The 21651-nt window shown below is 44.1% G+C and overlaps 1 protein-coding gene across 2 annotated transcripts in view; it reads left to right on the forward strand.

The window, feature by feature from the left end:
- The first annotated feature begins 1640 nt into the window (after positions 1-1640).
- RAF1 (Raf-1 proto-oncogene, serine/threonine kinase) overlaps positions 1641-21651 on the forward strand; it is an 82641-nt gene continuing 62630 nt past the window's right edge. For both annotated transcript variants that reach the window (XM_069865681.1, XM_069865683.1), the window contains exon 1: positions 1641-1852. The gene's annotated coding sequence lies outside the window, so the exon portion shown is untranslated. The remainder of the gene's footprint in view (positions 1853-21651) is intronic.

Genomic DNA, 21651 nt, shown 5'->3' on the forward strand with positions numbered 1-21651 from the left:
ATTTGCCCAAACCAGTTTAAAATATGCCAGAAAGAAAAAAGAAATAGAACCTCCTTTATGCAGTGGAGAGAACGGATGAATAACATTAGTGGCTCTGTTCAGGATCTCTGCTTTACATTTCTTTTACTCTGCATTTGTTGCTTGTGAAGAGACAGAGAAGCTGCCTTGTAAGAAATTAATTTTCAAGCAATTTCAGTGTTACAGACAATCTCTCTATTCACGGCGTTGGCAGAGCACTCTTCTTGCTCTCTCCATGTGGAGTTTCCCTCTTGCAGTGGCCTTTGTTCCATGGTAAGACCAATGCCTTTTCTGTTTTCCTTGACTTGTACTCTTTCTTGGCAACAAACAATTACGCCTGCCAAAACTTAGATAAACAACAAGGTGAAGTGCAAGGGCAAGAGTTGAGCATTTACCACCAGACTAAATGAACTTTATTCCCTGGAGGCTGCGGGAGGACGAGTGGTGGGATGGGCAGCCCTGTGTTGTAACCCGGGCTCTGCTGCTGACTCTTCACCTCACCTCTGGGAAACAACTGCTGTCACAGACTGGTTTGTTATTCCGTGAAGCAGTCACACACCGTTGTAGACACTAGTTACCATAGTTACAGATCCTAGAATAGTTAGGACGAACAATTTCTCAAACAGATAAACTGGTGAGCCTTCATTTTGGTCTTTGCTGCAGGAAGAAAGAGCCCGAAGTGATAGAAAATTAAAAAGTAAGTTCAAGCAAGGTAGTTCATCTCCTTGTTATCAGGAACCAGATTTATTCCAGCTGCATATAGTGAGAGAGTGAAGTAAAAACCTGGCACCTACTCATCAAAGGCTGGGTTGAAGTTGGTGGCCTGCGTTGATCCTAAACAGAACTGGCAGTTGCAGTTCTATGTGTATCAAACGAGCCATCGCGACTTGGAAAATCTGACCTGTGGATTATTGTCAGCGGTGACCTGCTGCCAAGCAGCCTATTCTTGTTTATTCCATGGAAGTCAACCTTGCTGACACAAGCCTTTTTTAAACGCAATCTGCTCTGTGCATGCCTGTCCTGTTACCAGGTTACTTGAGAACGAAATATCTCTGGGTTTTTGTAAATCCCTGCTCTTACTTTTGGGAGTCTGCTCACACAAATCTGTTATAGAATGGACCTATTTGCATCCTTGATTTCTATTTACTTATCCCTAAACATTTCCAGCTATTCTTTACATTTTGATGAACTCCAATTGCCTCCTTTCCCAAGCCCTGCTGTAAGATAAATAGAGGATTCAGACTATTTGGTTGTTGCTGGTGCCAAGGTTTGTGCTCTCGGCAGCGTGCTGATCGTGGCTGCGATTCCTGGCTTGCAGGGACTCGGGATCCAGTTACATTTGCTGGCGTCAAGCAGACTCTACGGACCACTCTGAAATACTGAATCTAAAAATAAAAGAGAGAAAAAAGTATGAAACCAAAGAGAGTGGGATATTAAAATTCCAGGAAAATGGTAGGAAAGTTTGGGAGAGGCTCCTGAGCGTTCTCGGGGGAGAACACTAACATGTTTGGGGGGGATAAATTAAAGCTATGGGTTTGCTGTTTTTAGCTCTGTCGCCCATGTGACGCTCTGGAGTTGAGCCTGTGGGTCCAGGTATTTCTGCGAGCACAAAGAATGCGTTGGAGCCTTTTGGAAAGGCAGATCATTCTGTCTCTCTCAGCCCCTTGCTGTTGCTCTCCCTAAGAACCGTTAACCCCAAATGCACTTGACTTCTGTTTGCACGCCTCCTCCCAGCCGGGGTCCCACCTCAGCCTTTGGATTTCTCCTTGCAGATCAAACCTGCTGCTGACGGTGCCACTGGGGCAGCGGAGTGTGGAACGCGTTGTGGGCTCTGGTGAGTCTCAGAGGGGGCAGATGGGGGGGAGAAGAGGATTTTCACAGCTTTTGCAGTGCTTTTCATTGTGGCAGCTGGAAGATCAGCCAATCTATGAATCCAGGTTAAAGGGTCAGGACTAAATACTTGCTAGACCTGCTTCACAAGGTTAAATTAATCAGTCTGAGATCAGATAGAAAAGCCCACATGCTATCTCTAAGGGACATTTTATGAATCTCATGTGAAGAACTTGATGGGAATTTCCTCATTTTCTGAGGAAAAATCTAATAATCTTTGAAATTGTGTTTTCCTATTTAAATATTAAACCAGCACAAGGATTAAGTTTTGCCAAGTACAAAGTTGCATTTGTGAATGTGACATCTGTTGTGACCGCCCTTTCCTGCCCAGCGCGGTTCCATTTTATGGTTTCAGACTGCCTGTGTTTGCATTGTTTATAAAGATTCTTTCTAGATATAACTGAGGGCTGTTTGCAGGAGACTTTATTTCTGCCTCCTTTTTGATGCTTAGGAATTAAAACCACCATAACTGTGAAACTGAGGTTTACAAGTAGCTGTGTTTGCATAACAATGTATTATATACACACAACACTGGAGCTCCATGGCTACCCATAATTGCAGTGACAGTGTATCTGCAGCGCGAGCTCCTTAGAAGTTTGCATATAGTTCAGAAGTTTCCAAATGATGATTGAGATTATGTGTATTATATGCCACAGTTTAGTCCTGGGACTCAATAGCATCCATGAGAGCGGTGAAGTTCTGCTCCTTCCTACAAAACTGAAAGACCAGCCCTGTGTACCTGAACTAGTCCTGTTTCATGGTGCTGAGATATTGCAGTGTCTCGTCTTACCTCTTTCTTCAGTTTCCTCATGCATTGCTGCAACGCAGGCTGTTGCAGTGGATGAAGCAACAGGACTCAACACCTTACTTCCTTGGCCTTGCATGGTTATGCAGTTTTTAGATTTGCTTTGGGTCTTGATCTTGAGGACTGTAGCTCTCGCCTAGACCTGCTCTCCTGCCAGTGTTAAGTGGATGCTTAAAACTGCTTGGGTGTGTGGTTGCAGTTCCTTCTAATACTCTAAGGCAAATACTCTGTGTGACCTTGAAAGTACTTGACATGCAGCATATCATGCAAGGTCATTGTTTTTTAATAGTGTAGCCAAAATGAAATGTTATAATAACATAGAACAATTTAAAAGACACAATCAAGATGCTTTAAATGCTCTACTGCTGGTTCACATATCTTCATTTCCCTTGGTAACTTTGCAGAAGAAATCTGGAGCTATGTATTTTTATTTACAGCAGAGGAAAAACTAATGGCACTGTCAGGAGGGCAGTGGAAGCTGTTTCATGGTGTCTCAGGCTGTGTGTGTTCTAAACAAAACCCACTTAAAAATAAATATGCAAAATGCCAGTTACTTATATACATGAACACGTCAGATTCCTTCACAGTTTTGTAGCAGATCAGGTTTGCAGTTTAGTAGCTGATTAAGAGCACCTTACAGTGAGATATCCTGAGAGTATAAAGAATTAAACACATCGCTGTCTTCTCCTGCACCGCTCACCCTGGCGGTGAGTGGGGTTTGGTGTGACTCATGGCAGAGTTTGTGCCAGAAGGCTCCGGCAGGACTCAAGCCTCACGGAGCCGGGCACCGTCGCCACGCAGCAGAGCTTCACCTGCTTGCTGCTCAGCCCAGCTGGGCTCCAGTGATGCCTCCTCTGACTGTTGTTTCAGCTACAGAATAAATCTTTGAACCCTCTATTTAATAAAGATGAGTGGATAGGCTGAATTTCTCATTCGAACAGAAAACTGTCAAACTCACCCCCCTGAATATCTAGGGTTTACTTATTTTTTTCCTAGACAGTCTGAGGTTTAATATATTTCAGCTATTTATTTGGAATTCATTTTAAGGAAATAAGTCATTCATATCCTCTGACAGAAAAAAACATCCCAAGCTTTTTGATGACTGTCCTCAGTTGAACAATATCTGGCAGCAGGTCAGAAGTTGTAAGAAAAGCAATAATATCCTCCTTTATCAAAGCCTGTGTCAGCCAGGACATTCAGCACACAGGAAGGTCTGGAGTTTCTGCCTGACTCTTAAATTCTTCAGCTGCTGCAGAATTGCAACTTCTCTTAACTCCCTCCATCTCGTGTGTGTCCAGGTTCTCTCCCTCGGTGTGTCCACGTTCTTGTGAAATTCTGCCTCTTGCTGCTCAGTAAAAAGCAGTTATTATGTGTGTTGTACGAAACTCTACCCTATTTTTATTTCCAACTGAAACAGAGGTAAAGGCAAAAGGTGGGGGACCCAAAATACCAATTTCTCTTTTCCAAAATGGGGAGCTGAGGCAGAGCCTAATTAGATTGCTGAAGGACACGTGGTTTCTACTGGTGTAGAAACTAAGCAGATCACTGAAGCTCCCAGGAAGCGATGCAGGAGAGACAAGCAGGATTTTGTCCCAGGAAGATCCAGTGTAACCGTAGGACCAGACAATGTCAAAATAAACTGATGTTTAGGAGTGGCAGAAAGATAAAGTCCTGCGGGGAGGTCAAGATCAGCAAAAAAGAATTGTAGAAACCTGAGACACTTGGCAGAGTCCCGGCTCTGTTTCAATGTAGTGAGGAAACGAAGGGTTGGGAATATAATATATCTTCTTTCTTCATCTTATCTTTCTGATGTACCTTCTAAGCAAAGAGCAAGCGTGTTATAAGTCCCATGCAAAGTCTGGGTGTTGGGTTCTGCTTTTATCACATGTCTCTGATGCCCGAACAGTGGTGGAGCATGCTCTGGGGAACATGCAGAGGTTTCCTGAGAGGGCCCACACGGACGTTCAGGTTTCAGGGCTTCAGCATTTAAACTCTCTCTCCACCATGAAAAGAATAACGGGCACAGTATTGGCCCTTTGCAGCCCATGTAGAAGCCCGTGCTGTTAATTATTTCCCTTTGCTAGGGGCTGTAAAGAAATAAGTGCCTCAGTATGCAAATAAAACCGGTGGATGTCCAACAAAGGGAACTTTATCAGCCTGCAAGGCGCCAATGCAGTGAGCCTTAACCAAAGCAACTGACTCACCAACTGGGAGCACTTGCTTGAAAGGCCTGGCACACTACAGCTTCAGAGAAGGAGTTGGGAAATACTTAATAAAGTAAAGTTTACTATTTTCAGCCTGGAAAAGAGAAGAGAAGGCTCCAAGGAGACCTTATAGTGACCTCCCAGTACCTGAAGGGGCTACAGGAAAGCTGAGGAGGGTCTGGTTAGAAAGGCTTGGAGTGACAGGACGAGGGCAATGGGTATAAACTGGAGAGGAGCAGGTTTAGACTAGACACAAGGAGGAATTTCTTCACCATTGCAGTGGGGAGGCCCTGGCGCAGGTTGCCCAGGGAAGCTGTGGCTGCCCCATCCCTGGAGGGGTTCAGGCCAGGTTGGATGGGCCTTGGGCACCTGATCCAGTGGGAGGTGTCCCTGCCTGTGGCAGGGGGTGGAATGGCATGGGCTTTGAGGTCCCTTCCAACCCAAACCGTTCTAAGATTTTTCCTTCTTGAGCAATTTGTTGTTGCAGTTTTACCCAGATGGGGACAGATGGATGGACATGAGATATCACCTTAGGGCTGAGAACCAGCATGAAAATTTACTGTCCAAATAATCTGCTGGCAAAGAAATAAGCAACAGAAATCAGGATTTTATGTTTAGAAATGTCAAGCGGTCATAGTGTATATTGGGTGCCATGTTCTCAGACAGCTTCAAAATCTAGCTTACTGTCTTTATTTGCTTGACGTGACTCCATCCGTCATCCTGCACATTTTCTTTTGGTCATGTGTAGCCACGAGTGCTTCATGGAAGGCAGTGAAGTGTTTGTGAACAGGGGTTTCTCACACAGCCCAGGTGTCCATGCATACGTTGTCGCTGCCGTCAGCAGCAGGCGCTGGCCGTGCCGGCGCTGAGAACAGCTGATGTGGGTGCACAGACTGCAGGGTGCTGCCAAAGCCTGTGGTTATTGGATGGCTGTAGGAACATCAGTAATTCAAGATGTGCAGTGCTGAGCTGTGTTTATTGACCTCTATACTAACCCTGCCACCTTTACCTGGTGCTATATTTTAGGCTCACTTAACCAGGACTGCAGAGTTAGAACTACCACTCCATAGTTCTGGGTCACAACTAATTTTTACTGGTTTCTGAAGTCATTAACTAAGGTAGCAGCAGATTTAATTTGGTATGGTGACCTTTATTTTGTGCCTTATTTTAAAGAACGATTGCTGGAGCAAGTTGAATGTGTTGCGTCTTGAGTATTATTGAAGCTGGAAATCAGCCAGAACAACCAAGGAGCAAAACTTCTAGGCAGTTTTCCATATCTACAATAAAACTCAAGTCTCTAGCAAAGTTATCTAAGGCTGAGAACAACAAATGAAAAAGGAATGACACAGATAGGGCCATGCTATAAGGAAAAAAAATGAAGCATTTTTTTGATTTTGGACAAAGTTTCCTGCACGGTTTTATCACTGCATTGCTTTTATTCCTCAGAAAAATCTGAGTCAATGTGCTGCCAATTCAGCAGCTATGCTCAGATTTGCATGCTTTGGCAACCTGGGTAAATCAAAATTATCGTTATTATTGAGTCAGCATGCCTGGAGGCATTTTAAAGCTGTGTAGATGTGGCACTTAGGAACATGGTTTAGGGGCAGACTTGGCTGTGTTGGGGTTACGGTTGGACTCGATGGTCTTGAAGCTCTTTTCCAACCTCAATGATTCCATTCCATTCCATTCCATTCCATTCCATCTTATCTTAGAGAGACAGAACAAAAGTTATTACTGCCCATACACAAGTGAAATAAACCATGGTCTTCCAGCCAAGAACCTAAATGTTGTGTAGACTTCCACCTCATACTTTAATTATTTGGTGCCTGTGGGACAGTTTGTTGGGTATTTAAGAAAAAGTAGACTACACTTGTTAGATTTTGAATGTTAAAGTGCATATCAAGGAAAAAAAACCCCTTGCTCTATGAGCAGCAAAACTAAAGCAGCTTCACTACAGATCTACAGGGGCTCAGCCACGAGGCACCTTTGGTCCCCACGATAATAAATAAGGATCTGAACCATGTTTCTCATTTCAGTGTCACCCCCCTAGGGCAAACCCCTCACACACTGTGGCTAATTCAGCTGTAGGTAAATGGTGACTGTCCAGCCCACTATAGTAAACAGTAAACGTACAACGGTTGCTTTCTGAGTTCGTTCTTTCCTTCAGCTGGGAATGAATATGGCTCCTTTTTCTGTCTTCAGTTGCTGACTCCAAGAAACTTTAGAAATTTAATTACTTTTGAGTCCTTGGCTCATGCATCAAATATGTTTGAAATTTGGAGCCAGAGATAGACCGAACCATTACATAAGCTTCCTCTCCGTTGGAAAGCAAGCTAATCAGGATTGTTCCATAAAAGCCCCACACCCAAATGACTGGAAGTGCATTTTTTTTTACAAACATCAACCTATGCCAAACAATAGCTACCAGAACCACTGTGCCAGTGGCCTTGTCCTTGGCAGCGCTACGTGCTTGTGTTTGGCAGTGAAGCACATGATGTTTGTCATCTGCTTTGAAGGAGGGGTTTACCAGTTTTATATTGCCCACTTCAGCTCGGTTGAATCCAAATCATTAATAGTTACCATTAACCAGGCAGTAGGAGAAAGAATAACAAAGTGGAAATGCAGCAAGATTCTTTTCCAGAATGTGAGGTGATCGTGCTTTTCCCCTCTAGGCTCCAAATCTATCCTGTGTTTAATTTCACTGGCAGGTATCCCACTCTGCTTCAAAATCTGAAGCAAAAAGATTAGGATGAGTATTCTGGGCATTCGTAGTATGTGAGATCAGTATTGTTGGCTATCTACAGCCTGATCCGGTGGGAGGTGTCCCTGCCCATAGCAGGGGGGTTGGAGCTGGATGATCTTTAAGGTCCCTTCCAACCCAAACTATTCTATGATTCTATGATTCTATGATTCTACTCTGCACACCGCAATTCAGACAGCACTCCCTCATCTACTTGCCAGTCTGGATTCTGTTGCTGTAGTTGGTGTGGTTGCCATCTACTTCATTTTTGAAGTACAAATGCTATCTTCTTTCTTTTATGTGTGCTCCTATAGTACAGACTGCGCTCTGTGCTCCTTCCAATACTTCCCTCTAGGAGGGGGAACATGGGGATATCGACTATACTTTTCCTCCCAAGCTCAAAGATGCTATATCACTCCTACTGGGAAAGCCCAAAGTGGGTACTGGTGTAAACAAGAGGAGTAGCTGCATGCAAAGCCAAAGGATGGAGCAGCACTTGGAAGAAAATGAACTGTGTTCCCTTTGCCACTGAGCTGATCCTATTATATCCTATTATATCCTATCATATCCTGTTGTCAGGATTCTGATCCTGAACCCTTATTTTATTCATGCAGTTCTTCCACAAAAGATATGTTCAGTTTTATTTCACTTCTAATCATACTGCACTGGAAGTTTAATTGGATACCTGTTCATTTTGATACCAGAATTGTATTAACTTTTGCAATCAATTGCAGTATGATTTGCATTTGCAAAACAGATTGATTTTGATACTCAAATTTAATACTTGCTCATTTTGATTCCAGAAGGTGTAAAGAAGTCCCTGCTTAAAATAGTTGCTGTATGAAGATCCTTAGCTTGTTCTCCCTTTTGAATATTTCCAACCAGAGATCACTTTCTTCCCCTGCCTTAGATTTGGTGAGAATCAATTTTGTATGTGCACCATGTATGTGAAAGCATTGGAAAAGAGAGAAAAAGAAATCAAAGCTCTGGCAAGCCCAGGTTTGCTTGCCCCAAACATCAGGCAGACACCTGCACAAATGTTGTTTGCATACAAATAAACCTGTGTACACAGGACTCTGAGAAAAAATCCTAAAGGCTGAACAATGCTGCAGAAGCCAAGCCCCAGATCTCCACCTTTTGCAGTACATCCCTATTGAAATAGTGATTAGTAATTGTAATCAAGGAAAAAGTAGAATAAATACTTTTGCTAAATGATGACAGATTCTCGCCCTCTGACATGGGGACTTCACTAGCGTTTTTAACTGCTTGGCTGAATCTTACGCACAGGTATTTTTAGCTGCACCTGTAGGCTGGTTTTGCTTTTGTGAAATGTTTACACACGCACCTACAACCTTTTACCCTTCCCCACTGGATCCACATGCTGATCAAAGCAGCATCCTGACACAAAGAACCATCTCAGTGACACCTTTGCCAACAAACCATCTGCAACAGCGGATTCTGCTTTATAATATCCACAAGATTTACAATGTCCTTTTCTCTTTCTAAAAGCGGGGAACCTGCAGCTGGACAAGGCAGGACTTAAGCAGAGGTCCCAGACGTGGCAGCTGGTGTTGAAAGCTCTTCCAAGCCTCGCGTTTATGTCAGAGGCTGCTCCTGACCCACAACTTGCTTCCCACTGTTCACGTGTGGTCCATCATTTATAACCCCAGCATAGACTCAAATGGAAAAAAATTGCTTGAACTAAACTCGTGAATTTATGGATACCAAGACAATATTTTCTTACTCTGAGCTGAAATTAAGTCTTCCCAACCACCACCTTATTGTTTCTCACTTTTACTCAAATTCCTTTACTTCTTATCACATACATGGGAATAATTTTACTATTTTTACTAGGAAACTAGAATTTAATCTGCTTGCCTACTAAAATAGCTGGCTAAAAGTGAGCATCTTTCCCAAACTTTTGTATGGAGAATTATTCAACATTTTTGTTAGGAAATCTGTAGCAGATTTGAAACAAGCCTTGTCAGAATCAACTGACATGAAACAGTTTTGGATACAGAAGCTTGAAAATTCAGGCAGAGAAAGCAGTGCTGCTGTCTAGAGTAAAAGCCATCCCAGACTTCCTATTACAAACCTTGTACCTTCCAAAAGACAACCTTAAAGCAGTTGGGATTGATTATTGTTCTGTAAGTGTCTAGCTCAGACTTTTTTTTTTTAAGTAGAAGTACTAATATAATATAAGTAAAATAAGTATAATGCTAATATAAGTAAAAGTTCTTGATCTCTTGAAGAGAATCATAGTTAGGAAGGTGAATGTTTTACCAGAAATAGAAAAGAAAATTTCTATTAATCATAGAATCATAGAATCGTTTAGGTTGGAAAAGACCTCTACGCTCAACCAGTCCAACCGCCAGCCCAACCTCACCGTGCCTGCTAAACCATGTCCTGAAGTGCTACATCTACATGTTGTTTGAGCCCCTCGGGGGATGGAGACTCCACCACTGCCCTGGGCAGCCTCTGCCAGGGCTTCACCACTCTGTCAGTGAAGAAATGTTTCCTAATATCCAATCCAAACCTCCCCTGGTGCAACTTGAGGCCATTAAGTTTCCCTGTGTGCTGAAATGGCTTTGTGCTTCAGAGCAGGGCAGCTGTTGTCTCCCTGTAGCACTGGTCATTCTGCACTGCCTAGACTGTGCATGTGATTTCTGAATCTCATTTCTTCATGAGAGGATTTTGCATTTGGCTTCCATGCAATGTGGTATTTTTAATTCAAGTCTGCATGGACACACACCTGCAGCGCTAAGCGGATTGTCCAGGAGCAGAACCATGCTCTCCCCTGGCATACTCGGGGCCTGTCGAATGACTGACTGCAAATAAAAAGAAAGGGTGTGCTGGGGGAAGGCTGTGTATTCCTCGTGCAGTATTACCTTCCCCAGGAGACCAGATGGGTTACATTTTAGGGAAATATTTTATCTCCCTGCTTTCTTTGTACCCGAAGCTCATGTATATTGAGTGAAAAGCCTGTTCTATCTTTGTCCTATACCACTCTTGGGGATGTTGTCTACTTGCCCTCATGCAGAACAAGGTAGAGACCACAATGAAAGAGTGGACGTGGTAATTAAAAAAAAAAAGACAGCAACCTCTTTTCCTCCTCTCTTTGCTCTAGCAGAAAGGAGAAGTCCATGAAGTTGCTGCAGTGCAGAACATAGGTCTTCAGCATTGGAGACGGCTGGAGAACAGGTCTGATCGTGGTCACAGCAGCTCTGCTCTTTAGAAGCTGCACGCTTGCCCTAAGGGAGAGGGCAGACTTTGTCCTCTGACAGATGCTGCCTGAACCTGGAGAGAAGAGGTGGCTGGGAAGGATGGTAACTCCTGATGGGTAACTGTCCTACAGGGTGCCACGGGAAGAAGGGGCTGTGGGAACAGCTGTCAGAACAGAAGGCAGGAGAAATTCGGGGTTTCTCTAAAGGACAAAAAGAGAGGAAGAATTAGTATTTTAGTTCAAACTCTGCGTTTTTTGCTGCTGTGGACCCATTCTTGCTGCATGCCAATTTGCAATTAATACTGCAGCCTCCTCCTCACTTTTAAATATGCATTGACTTTTAATGGCTGGAGATATTAATAGCAGAATCTTTTCAAATTGTGACCGTGAAAGATGCTTTGTTGTAATGCATTTGCCTAAGTGCAAAGCGCCAAATGCAAAATAACAAGAATAGCCCTGATTTTGCCAAACAGGAAAGAAAAAGTGGGTCAGGCTTAAGTGTACTCGTTGCTGATCTGCTGAATTGCTAAGCACCTGAAAGTAGTGGGTAGCAGCAGTTGCAATTGCTCGTTGAGGTTCTCCTTGCTTTATTAAATCAAGTCAATACTTGCTCAATGATCAGAATCTCTCTCAGCTTCAGCCTTGTGTTGGAGCTCAGGGGAGGAGGCTTGCATGCAGGCTTCACTGTTCTTCTCATAAGAACTAATAAACAGTATAAAAATGGAAGCATGAACAATCTGTCTTGCCTGAGGATATTATTGAAACCTGGTTACATGTAGATTCATTCTTCTTTGGTGATGGCAACTCCCAATCTGAAGTCACCTGTAGCAGATGAGGAATTCCTTGGGTGTATCAGATACTTCATTTCCCTTTGGGCAGATACCAAGAAAAATTACAGGTTAGTTAGCTAGTTCAAAAGCGAAAAAGATGGATTGCAATTAGAGAGCCCATTATAAGCAGGAGGCTAATACCTGCCAAGCTGCATTCTGGGATGTTGGGATCTGTTCCCAATACCATCAGATGACACGCAGAAGGAGATGCAGTAAGTATGAGGCTTTGATTTTGAAATTATATACATAAATATATATACACATATATATTATTTTTTTATCTGAGGGAAGATTGTAATCGCTATTTAATCAAAGATAATGTTTTCAAGGTGCAGAAGCAGCTCTGTTCTTCTTCAGATCATATATTAAAGCTGGCTATACATTTATAAATCATGTTTTGTCATGAGCGAGGGTTTCAGATTTGGCCTATGGCTTTACTTCGAACAGTATAGCATGGATTGCTCACTGAGTACAAAAATACGTGGTTACTGTCCTGAGAGAGCTGAGCATTTAACGTATGGTGAACTGGTGCTATGTTAGGTGCGAAAAGCACTTAGATACCATGGCTGATTTTACACACGGACTGGAGATGGCTCTAATTCTTCGTTTCTAAAAGGTACATAAGAGTCCCTTGTGACAATTTTGTGTCCTGCTTGAATGTATTCAGCTCCCATGTTAAATAAATTTGGTTTAGAAGTACTTTATAAGTGTGCAGATCTTGGAGCCTATGTGGCAACACTGGAGTGAGCAGGACTCGGGAACGTACCTAATCCCCGCAGCTGGTTTAGGAAGGAGTGGATGTGCAGCCTAGCTGGCTATTCCATCTTCTTCTGCTCAGATGCACTCTTTGTCATCAAAGTTTCCAGCCCTGTACTGTGAATTATATATTTAAACTTTAATCAGGCATGTGTACAACACTGTCACCAATGGGGTTGAAAATAGGAGGATTTAGGACTCAGCACTATATAAGAGGTTAGACCTGCTCTTCATAGCCTCATGCACAGTAGTTACTCTGATTTAGTTGTATTTCATATAGATTGTTTTCAGCAGATGGAAATGATGAGAAGAAAAGGCAAAAGGTGGTGCTTTGGGAGTGTATGGGCAGGTAGAAGAGGGGATTCCTGTAACAGTTTTATTCCTGAGACAATACCACTAGATCTCGTTACAGAATTCAGTGCTCCTGTGTGCTGAGATTAGAAGAAAACACATTTGGTAATCATTCCTTTTGCCTAATGTAATTGAAGGAACCTGTATCTGAGAGACTGGGAATGATATGCTACTTTTATTAAATGATTAGTTTTAGATGGATGCAAATCAGTTCTTTAAGAGGAGTTCAAAACTGTCTACAACCCAGATTAGTGTAGTTTTGTGTATGCCAGTGAATGCAAGGGAAATCCCTTCCCTATCACTTCTCCATCAATAAAAATCTTTCTCTGAGCAGATTCCAACATGCGGATCTCTGAGATCCCACTGAGATTGTTAAAGGTATCCTGCTCCCACCTTGTTTTTCTCCTTGCTCCCTCTTTCTACTGTACTAACCTGATCTCCTTCTATGACCAAGTGACTAGACTCTAGGATGAGGGAAAGGCTGTGGATGTATCTTCTTGGACTTCAGTAAAGCCTTTGACACAGTTTCTCACAGCATTCTGCTTCGGAAACTGTCACCTCCGGCCTGGACAGGCGCACACTCTCCTGGGTGGAAAACTGGTTGGCTGGAGGGCCCAGAGAGTGGTGGGAAATGGAGTTAACTCCAGCTGGAGGCCAGTGACAAGTGGGGTTCCCCAGGGCTCAGTGCTGGGTCCAGCCCTGTTCAATGTCTTTATCAATGACCTGGATGAAGGCATCGAGTGCACCCTTAGCAAGTTTGCAGACGACACTAAGCTGGGTGGAAGTGTGGCTCTGCTGGAGGGCAGGGAGGCTCCAAAGGGATCTGAACAGGCTGGATCCATGGGCTGAGACCAATGGCATGAGATTTAACAAGGCCACATGCTGGGTCCTGCACTTGGGGCACAACAACCCTGGGCAGCTACAGACTAGGAGAAGTCTGGCTGGAAAGCTGCCTGGAGGAGAAGGACCTGGGGGTGTTGGTTGACAGTGACTGAACATGAGCCAGCAGTGGTCCAGGTGGCCAAGAAGGCCAATGGCATCTTGGCTTGGATCAGAAACGGCGTGACCAGCAGGTCCAGGGAGGTTATCCTCCCTCTGCTCTCAGCACTGGTGAGACCGCTCCTCGAGTACTGTGTTCAGTTCTGGGCCCCTCACCACAAGAAGGATGTTGAGGCTCTGGAGCGAGTCCAGAGAAGAGCAACGAAGCTGGTGAAGGGGCTGGAGAACAGGCCTTATGAGGAACGGCTGAGAGACCTGGGGGTGTTTAGCCTGGAGAAGAGGAGGCTGAGGGGAGACCTCATTGCTCTCTACAACTACCTGAAAGGAGGTTGTGGAGAGGAGGGTGCTGGCCTCTTCTTCCGAGTGACAGGGGACAGGACAAGAGGGAATGGCCTCAAGCTCCGCCAGGGGAGGGTCAGGCTGGACATTAGGAAAAAATTCTTCACTGAAAGGGTCATTAGGCAATGGAACGGTCTGCCCAGGGAGGTGGTTGACTCGCTTTCCCTGGAGGTGTTTAAGGTGCGGGTGGATGAGGTACTGAGGGGCATGGTTTAGAGATTGGTGGGAATGGTTGGACTCGATGATCCAGTGGGTCTCTTCCAACCTGGTGATTCTATGGTTCTATGATAGAAGGAAACGGTATCCAAGGGATGTAAGAGAGCAGCTGAACCAGATGCAACTTGAGCACCTGTTGTAGCAAGTGGCTGTGATGTAAAGGCTACAAAGGCGCAGGGTGATAATAGCTACGTCTTTGCAGATAGGCAGCCCTCAATTTCAAAATCAAGTTAGTGCCCTGTCTTGCTGATCAATGACATCCAGAAGGAAGCTGTGAGTACCAGCTTAGTGTAGGACTGTGAAAACCAAACCCAAACCTGATTCAATTCCACCTAACCCCCCCAGTCACCCTGCCAGCTCCCAGGATTTAATTGCTCTCTGATCTTGCAAACACATGCCTCCCACAAAGTGTTTTCCAGCACCTTTCTGAACCTGATTTCTTCCCCAGACTTTGCATTTTCACAAACACACACACACACACATATATATTTTTCACATATTGCCAAAATCTCACAGTCCTTTCCTCAAAATCTCGAAACCTGAAATAAATGCTTTGCCCACTATTCTCTGATTGGTTCTTTAACCCAATTCTCCTTATAGACCCAAAGCTCAAAGAATGCCACCACAGCCTGACTTCCTTCCAGAGGAGGCAAGCAATTAGCACAGCTTAAAGAGCTGAGGGAACTGTGAATTTCTAACTCATATGAGCATGTGCTACTTCTGCTCAGAGTTTATTTGCTAACAAGGCCTTGTGGAAGATTTATTATTTCACCAAAGAATAACTCAAATTCTTGACTGCAGGCTAATGAAGAACTGTTACATAAACCAGAGCCAAATTTTACTCATTTAGGTCATAATCAGAATCTTGTGCAATATTGTTTATATAATTGTCCAGATTCAAATGTGGTTGTTAAAGCACTGTGTTCAGCCTTGGGCCCCTCAGTCTGAGAAGGATGTTGAGGTGCTAGAGAACATCCAGAGAAGAGCAAGGGACCTGGGGCAGGGGCTGGAGCCCAGAAGTTCTGGAAGCAGCTCATGGCCCTGGGGCTGTGTAGCCTGGACAAGAGGAGGCTGAGGGGACACCTCATTGCTCTCTGCAGCTCCTGAAAGGAGGTTGTCGTGAGGCAGGTGCTGGGCTCTGCTCCCAAGGAACATGTGATAGGATGAGAGGAAATGGCCTCAGGTTGTGCCAGGGGAGGGTTAGATTGGACATTAGGAAAAATGTCTTCCCTGACAGAGTGGTGAAGCCCTGGCAAAGGCTGCCCACGGCAGTGGAACAGGCTCCATCTCTGGAGGGGTTCAGAAAGCCTGTAATTGTGGCACTTCAGGACATGGCTTAGCAGGCACAGTGGGGTTGGGCTGACAGTTGGACTGGATGAGCTTAAAGCTCTTTTCCAACCTTAATGATTCCATGATTCTAAATAGATGCCATGGTAGATAAAAACGACTCACATTCTGATCAGGATCATTGTAAATGAACAATATGACTGACTATAGCTTTTCTTGATGGACAAGAATACTAGAGATGAGGTGTGGAGTCAGAAGGACTATCATGCTTTGATACAGAGCTCGGTGATGTGAACACGTTGTGCTTAAAATACCAGTGTAGATGTTACCCTAGTACTTCTTACCCAACGTTTGCCTTGCGTCCTATTTTCCACACCTGCTGTGCTTTTGTATTATTAACTAGCTGTTTATATGAAAAATGGCACTTGTGTTATCACATCCTGCCCCTTTTTATTGTGACAAACTGCTCCATCTCCCCTGGTCTGTATCCCATATCTCCAAACAGGAATCGCTGCATACTCAATAGAGATATTTTGTGGTCAAAAGACAGGGCTTTTTTATACTCCTGGTTTCAATTACACACTGAAGTCTGAGATCATAAAAAGACATGAGCTTCAGTCTATCCAACTACCAATGAATTAAGATGATTTTTCTTATTCAACAAGCAAAATGCAGCATTTAACAGCTCTTTTCAACACGCTTGCAGAAATTAATGCAAGATTGGTAGTTTTTACATCCATGTTGTGCTGTTTTTTAAAAAGGTTGGATGGGAAACAAGAACATGTTGGCCACGTTAACAGACCTTTGGTGGTCCCTCTTCTACACTGGAGTAGAAAGACATGGAATCTTCAAGCCAGTCTTTCACTGGGGGCGGGGAAAAATTGTTGAGAACTTGGGTATATTTGCCCGAGGAGGTTGTGGCTGCCCTGTCCCTGGAGGTGTTCAAGGCCAGGTTGGATGGGGCTTGGAGCCCCTGATCCAGTGGGAGGTGTCCCTGCCCACGGCAGGGGGTGGAGCTGGATGGGCTTTGAGGTCCCTTCCAACCCAAAGAATTCTGTGATTCTATCCCTGACCCTGCTGTGGCTGTGATGGAGCAGGAGGCTGTTCGGACAGTGCTGCCTCCTTCCAGTTATTCCAAGTGTTGTGCGCGCTGTTGAGGGGCTCCTGTGCTGCTTCACCCTTAGGGGTTTGTGGAACAAGCTGCAGCTGAGCTGAGGCATAGAGGAGTTACTGCAAGGAGGTGACAGAAAGACCTTATCACTGTCTACAGCTTCCTGAAAGGAGGTTGTAGGGAGGTGGGTGCTGGTCCCTTCCCCCAAGTGACAAGTGATGGGATGAGAGGAAATGCCTTGAGTTGTGGCAGGGGAGGTTTAGATTGGATATTAGGAAAACCAAAGCATTCTCAGGCACTGGCAACTTCCCAGGGTGGTGGTTGAGTCTCCATCCCTGGTGGTATTTAAAAGCCACATAGGTGACGTGCCCAGGGATATGGTTTAATAGTGGACAAGTACAGCTGGACTTGATAACCTCAAAGATCTTTTCCAACCAAATGATTCTGATTCAGTGACGCTGGTCTTGTTTACAGTAACTTTTGTGCAAACGGTGACCAGAGACTATCTGAGATAAATGCATTTCAGAAATCCTTGTGCCAATAACTATGCCCACAGAGTGAAATATCCAATAAATTCCGTTAGCAGCAACTTCTTGAGCAGTTCCTAGATCTTCAAATGCTGCACTTGCATAGCCACAAAGGATGTATAGACATTCCCAGTGAAGGCTGTGTTATGCTATTTGTAGGCATAGTTTTCTTTAATACGTACATGTCTAAAGGTCAACAGAACTGACTGGAGTGATCTTAGGCATAAATACTTCTGTAGCCCTGAGGGAATATGGATATATTGAAGTTTCTTTCTAGTTTGACATCCATAAGTTATCTTGCCTGTTATTTTCACTTGTTCCACCTCTACTAAAGGTAGCTTGAATACGTTGTGATCACATCTTCTCTTGCAATGTAGCTTATACTTTAAGTACTTGAATGAAAAAAGACTTATTATGTATCTGGTTTGAAGTAAGCACAAAGATAATTCAAAACATTCAGATGCTTTTGTGTTCCTATAATTTAACTGCCTAGAGGCCTATAAATTATCACTTGGTGGGCCTTCAGATTCTGCTCCAGTGGAATGCATTGGGTAAGAACAAAAGCAACTGAACAAGTTAGGAATGAAATACAGCTTCCAATTGAGCTGTACTGTTCAATACTGAATTGCCAGCATAAATTGTAATTGCTTTCTAACAGGAAGCAAAAGATGTTTAATTTCTCTCAGAAGAAGCAGAAATCAGTCATTCGCAGATCCAAATCTATTCATATGCAAAGATTGCTCATCTATAAATTGCAGCTGCTTTCAGATGCAGTGTTAGATTACTCGCTACACCCTGAAAATAACTGCAAACTAGTAGAGAATGCTGATGTCTGGTTCTTTCAAGTTAATTACTTACGCAAAAATGCATCTGTTGAATGACAGTGATGAAGCTCATGATTTTCAAATATTTCCTTATCCTACACAGTGATTACTCAAAATGTATCTGCTCAGAAAGTCATCAAGAATCTTTCAACAAGATGCTTTTTCATTGGAAAATGAGATTCAAAGCCAAAAGCTTTGCATGGAAATCAGTCCATTTTGGTGAAGCTTTTTCAGGGAAGGTTTCAATGTTCCAAGACAAAGCTTCTGGTTTAGATGAGGCATCTTTTCATTCCAGATTATTAAATAATGTGGCCAATTGCTTGGGACAAAATAAATTCCAGGATCTTGCTCCTCTTCATGCGTAGCTATACAAAGTAAACCAGTTCCATCAGGAAAGACTGAAAGACCTAGTGGAAACCAGAGCTGGGTTTGGGTATCCAACTCTGTTACGGCAGAGCCTGAGGACCTAGCATGTTTGATTTGGTTTCCTGACAAGCTTCAAAAATGGCCTTGGCTTTCTTGTCTAAAAGTCCTGAGCGAGCTCTTCCCAAAACACTTTCACCTCATGCTTAAGTAACTTCTAATCCAGAAAGAGTGGTTTTGCAGATTCCAAGTACTATTATGGGACTCTAGCTAGGAAACAGGAGATGTGCCCTCCTTACAGCTTAAATAAACCTGGATTCCTCCCTTCAGAGAAAAGTAGTCCAGAAGTAAAACTAACTTTCTTTAGAGTAGAAGCATCCTACTTAAGCCTTTTGCATACGGCACCACAGCCATCCTTGATGGTCAAGGGCTTTCGCGAGCTCCTTCTCCCCTAGTGCCAGTCCCCTTCATACTAAGGAGACTCTAAAAGACTGGATTCTCCTGCTCTAGTACACTTTGTGATGGGAAAACAAAGGGATCATAATTTTCTCTTTTCCCTTCATGGGCTAGTCTTGGAGGCAGCACTAAAAAGAAGACATTAAACTTTTCTTTTTAGGGAAGAGGAGAGAATGAAGAATGCAAAACCCCATCATGTGTATTGTGTACTGAATTATTTTCCTATATCTTAATGACCGAGTTCTATGTCTGTGACTTCATGACACCTCCTTTACTTTGATTACTTAATCTTCAGCAAGCACTCTTCCACCAGCTATGCATGGGCTCTCTGTGTTGAGTGGCTGGAAAATATCTTCAACTATAAATTTGGTGCTGATATTTCAGAGTTAACCTCAAAAAGCACAGATTGGATCCCGAAATATCCCAAGGAAGTAACAGCAACAACAGACACAAGGAAAGCAAATGTAATATGTGTGTACATGTCTATTTGATTATCCCAAGCACTCTGAGCTCGTGTCTGTAAAGCTGCCCGTTCTCCTAAATGTATAGAATGCGATTTGCCTTTGGGGTACTGGGACTTCTGAAGCTGCCTGGCAAGAAAGGCTTCCAGTAACGCCTCATATTCTGTTCCACCATCCTATCTGCTTACATTAGTTAGCGATTGACCCGATAGCAACATCAATACTCATGGTAGCCAGCCTTCATTTACCCACAGGTCCGATCCCTTCTTTATATTCCCATTCCACATGAGTTGCAGTGTGTACCTGCTTTAACCGTAGGCTTGAAACTGCTTCTAGAGTGGAGTCCTCCTGACAAACAGAGGAAACCCCGAGTGTTCTTCAGTCTACATCCACGCTGAGAGGGAGAGCAAAGCCCAGCTGGCTCACCATTTGCAGCAGCGTTAGGGGAGAGGGGATGAGAACTTGCCTGGTCTTCTGGGCACTTGCTGCTTCCTCTCTTCCTATGAGGCCTGCATTAATGATTCTGCTTCCTATTTAAACTCGGCTGAAAAAAATCATATTGCCTACTGAAGGAAAGAAAGAAAGATCTGCCTGCCTTGTGCAGTATGGTCTAGATGCTGTACCCCAGGAGGTGGGAGTAGCAGAGGGTTAGTGGAGATTTCCACAGACAGAATTACTGTCAGCGTTCAAAGGAACTGGTCGGGAACTGCAGTCTGTTCCCCAAACCAGGCCATGATTATATTGTGGATGAGCTGTACCACTGACAATACGTGGAAGAATTTTCCTTTGCAGAATTAAACATGGAATCGTTGTTATACAACTAGCTCCACGAGATCAGAGCTTAATGCAAACAAAAACATGTACATGGCCAAGGAATTCAAGATAAGTTGTTGCTGTGTAACGTTTTTTATTTTCAACTTCGCACTGGCAGTCTGCACGGTGATGACACCAAGCTGAGTGGTGCGGTTGTCACACCAGAAAGGCTGGATGTCATCCAGAAGGACCTGGACAAGCTCGAGAAGTGGGGCTGTGTGAACCTTATCAGGTTCAACAAGGCCAAGTGCAAGGTCCTACACCTGGGTTGGGGCAATCCACAGTTTCAATACAGGATGGGGGACAACGTGATTTAAAGCAGCCCTGAGGGGAAGGACTAGGAGTGCTGGTTGATGAGAAGCTTGACATGAGCCAGGAATGTGCCCTCACATCCCAGGAGGCTGCATCAAAAGCAGCGTGGCCAGCAGGGTGAGGGAGGGGACTCTGGCCCTCTGCTCCTCTCTTGTGAGACCTCATCTGGAGTATTGTGTCCAGTTCTGGAATCCTCAACATAAGGAGATGGAGCTGTTGGAACAGGTCCAGAGGAGGCTACAAGAATGATGTGAGGGCTGGAGCACCTCCCATACGAGGACAGGCTGAGAGTTGGGGTTGTTCAGCCTGGAGAAGACAAGGCTCCCAGGAGACCTTCTAGCGACTTTTCAATACCTGAAGGGGCTACAAGAAAGCTGGGGAGGGACTGTTTACAAAGGCTTGGAGTGGTAGGATGAGGAGCAATGGGTATAAACTGGAGAGGGGGTGAGTTAGACTAGAAATAAGGAAGAATTTCTTTGCAGTGAGGGTGGGGAGGCTCTGGCCCAGGTTGCCCAAGGAAGCTGTGGCTGCCCCATCCCTGGAGGGGTTCAAGGCCAGGCTGGATGGGGCTTGGAGCCCCTGATCCAGCAGGAGGTGTCCCTGCCCATAGCAGGAGGTGGAACTGGATGGGCTTTAAGGTCCCTTCCAACCCAAACTGTGATTCTATGATTGTCAAAACAGATTCATAAGCAGTACTACTTGCTGTTCTCCAGAACTCCAGAAATGCTGTATCCCAACACTGTTCACTCATCCTCCCCACTGAAGTCTAGCTGAGTCAAAGTACAAGAAAGCTTTGTGTTACAAAACAGCTGGGGAACAAAGCGGTAATAGGGAATTTACTGATTTGTGATGGTGTTCATATTTGATGCTTCTCAGAAGACGCTTACAGTTTTGGACCAAAAAGCCTCTATGAAATCATGTCAGAGAGGTAACCGAGGAGCTCTGTAACTACAGCAACATGAGCTGGGTGTTAATTTTATTCCTTCTTTCACAGGCCATGGGGGAAACAGGGTTGCTAGCCAGAAAACTACAGTGTTCATAATATTTTAATGTCATCTCAGGATGCTGAGAAGAAACTGTTAATTTTGGTTCTGTTTATGTTTTGGACAGCAAAAGCAGACTGTTT

The sequence above is a fragment of the Phaenicophaeus curvirostris genome, chromosome 11 (assembly GCF_032191515.1).
Source record: "Phaenicophaeus curvirostris isolate KB17595 chromosome 11, BPBGC_Pcur_1.0, whole genome shotgun sequence".
Taxonomy (NCBI): domain Eukaryota; kingdom Metazoa; phylum Chordata; class Aves; order Cuculiformes; family Cuculidae; genus Phaenicophaeus; species Phaenicophaeus curvirostris.